Raw genomic sequence first — 2,746 nt, 5'->3', positions numbered from 1 at the left:
TGCGGGGGGTCAGCGGGTGGCTGCCCGCGGGGATAAAGGGGGTCGGGGGGCCCGTCCCGCGCCCGCCGCCTCGGTGGGTTTCTGAGCGAGCTGCGAGAAAGGGACCTTTCACCTCTCATTAGTGATGCCATCAGTGGCTTGGCAGAGCGGAGCTGAGGTCATGTTACATATGGCACACAGTCTGTTCAGCGCCGGCAACGCCAGCTTTGAAATTTTAGAGAGGGGAAAGGTCACCTTGCGTAAGCCGAGGTCTGGGGGTCCTCCGCTCTGTCTGCGCCCTGGGTGGGTCTCCATATGCCTCCGTCGTCGCCAGCCTCGCTCTGTCTGGCCCTGAGAGATGCTCGGCACGTCTTCTCTTCTACCTCCCAAATTCGCAGGGTATCACGTAAATGAAGGGAATACTTTCACGGTGCCTTTCCTTTTCCCTTACAGAAAGTCTCTCCCAGCACTGTTTTTTTTTTTCTCCTTTCTCTTCCCAGCATAAACCTGTCTCTAACAACTGATTATTTTTTCAAACAACATAACATGCAGCTTTCCAGGAGAAAATGAGTTGTCTCTGTTTATCAGCAGATCCGTCCAGACGGATAAGTTTACCCTTCTCAGACCCGAGTATATAATTTCATAGACCTTCAAAAGTGTCGTGCTTCCATGGTGATTAAAACTTCTCGCTCCTGAACCTTGCTGGGGTATTTCAGGTTTCATGCCACTGGATCTTAGAAAAGCACATCTGTACAGTCGTATTTCTTCCATCTGAAGAGCCGAAAAAAAGCAAACCCAATGTATTCTGTGTTTGGAAATACACGACACATTACGTTAAATTAATTCCTGGTGTAATTCACTACGTTGAATTTCGGTAGGATCCTGTCGGGGCTTCATGCGGAACGATTCCAGAGGTGGTGACTGCGGGGAAGAAGTTACCATTTTCAAACATATGACGGCTGACAGCGTAAGTTCATGCCGCTTCTCAACCCCGCTGCAGAATCTTATTTTGCAAACTTTATTTTTTAAATGCATGGGGCCTGATTCTTAAGCTCTTAAAGTAACTTGGAGGGGAGTTTCTGGCATGCAGCTGTTGCAGAGAGATCTTCAAAAGGACAGTTTGCTTCTACGCAGGTCATCACTAAAAAGGCTCTAAATGAAATAGATGCTTATCTTGGGAATCCCTGAGAAGCTGGAGCTGAACCAACATGCGGTGCGGATTCAGGATACACCTTTCTGCCTGCTCCAGTGAGGCATCCAGCCAGCCACATTAAAGGGAGCTCGTTCCGATTTCCTACTAATAGGGCTACTTGCGTGGATTTTAATTTTTAAATAGGAATAGTCTTCCGCTGCCTGTCAAAGAGAGGGGTTGGGAGCGGAGGTACGAGATCGCTTATTTTCAGAAATGGAGATACTGAGATCTGTCTACGGTTTTTGTCACAAACGATGTTTTCATAGCACGGGGCTAAACTGCGCTCTTAGTTATTGAGTGCAAATCTGTCGATTTAAATGGAGTTCATTGCAAGTGGGAGTGGGATTTAGCCATAATTTTCCGCTGCTGTCTACTCACTGCAGTCTGAAGAAAGCAACATATGTATAATGGTAGCTGAGATGCGGGAGAGGTAGAAGCTTTCTACCAATGAGAACCACATTAAATAATTAATTCCCAATTGCCTTTCTACATTAGTGCTTTCAGCTAAAAAAGCTGGTCGGCTTTGTAAGGCCCCAGGCAATGAAACATTTGGTGCATTGTCAGTCCAAAAGTGGAGGTAATAGATATCCAGGGCGGGCTGGAAAAGTGCTACTCTCCATCCTGCCATTTGCATATTCCAGCTGCGCAGCCTCATTCTTCATCCCCTCCTTTGCCTTACCTGAGGTTGACGGGACAGCACCTCTTCCGAGGTGGCTGCTGAGGAAGCCAAAAGTGTATTTATTTTACTGAAACCAGTAAATGCACTTCATGTTTGAGTCTAAAAACGGAGTATACAAAAGTTGGTCTCTCTTTTATCAGCAGACCAAATCTGATGGGTTAATAAGGAAAGGAATGAATTTCCCCTGCCTTTCCCATTTGCTCCCCTTACCCCATCTGCAGGTCCCCCAAGCTCAGCCTGTCATCTCAGGTCAGGTTGGGATCTTTCGGGCTCGTACATCATTCGCAATAAAGATCTTGCCATGAGAAATGAGTTAACAAGCCTTTTGATGTGCAAGTCATCAGAGACCGCTCCGCTCACCTTCTGAGATAAATATACGTGTGCGTGTGTGTATAAAGCTGAAGAAGAAAAGGAAGCGTTGGAATAAATTGCCTGGGGAGGTGGGATATTCTCTGTTAAAAACAGGTCTAGACAAACATCTGTCAGAGAATACCGATGTGTATTTGATCCTGTCTTGGAGCTGGGGAAAAGACTGAATGGTGTTGTCGGGTCCTTTCCAGCCCTGAGAGACCATAGGTATATACATACATACGTACTTGTGTGCGTAGGTGTAGATATTTATGTGTGTGTGTATATATGTACACATTTCCAAACTTTCGGTGAAAAGCCCTTGGCCTCCGTGATACTTTGTGGCAGTGAATCCTGTAGGCTAATTACACATAGGTTTGCTGTCTCTCGGTTTCGTTAACTTTGAGTTTCAGTTCCGTTTAATTTAATGTCCTTTGTGCCTCGAGTGCATCAGATCACAGTGTCTAATCTACCAGCTGTATTTTTCTCCCCTCCCCTTCAGCTCTTTTCATACCAAGTGAAGTCCCTTCAATTCTGGGAGCTTTTCG

The 2,746-nt window shown here is 46.2% G+C and overlaps 1 long non-coding RNA gene across 1 annotated transcript in view; it reads left to right on the top strand.

Moving 5' to 3' along the window:
• LOC103924247 overlaps nt 1-2,186 on the top strand; it is a 4,946-nt gene extending 2,760 nt beyond the window's left edge. The window contains exons 2-3 of the long non-coding RNA XR_663979.1: nt 858-946; nt 1,114-2,186. This is a non-coding gene — a long non-coding RNA (uncharacterized LOC103924247). The remainder of the gene's footprint in view (nt 1-857; nt 947-1,113) is intronic.
• Nucleotides 2,187-2,746: the final 560 nt, after the last annotated feature.

Source organism: Pygoscelis adeliae, unplaced genomic scaffold (genome assembly GCF_000699105.1).
Source record: "Pygoscelis adeliae isolate BGI_AS28 unplaced genomic scaffold, ASM69910v1 Scaffold179, whole genome shotgun sequence".
NCBI lineage: Eukaryota > Metazoa > Chordata > Aves > Sphenisciformes > Spheniscidae > Pygoscelis > Pygoscelis adeliae.
The sequence above is the reverse complement of the archived record's forward strand: the minus strand, read 5'-3'. Positions and strand labels throughout refer to the sequence as shown.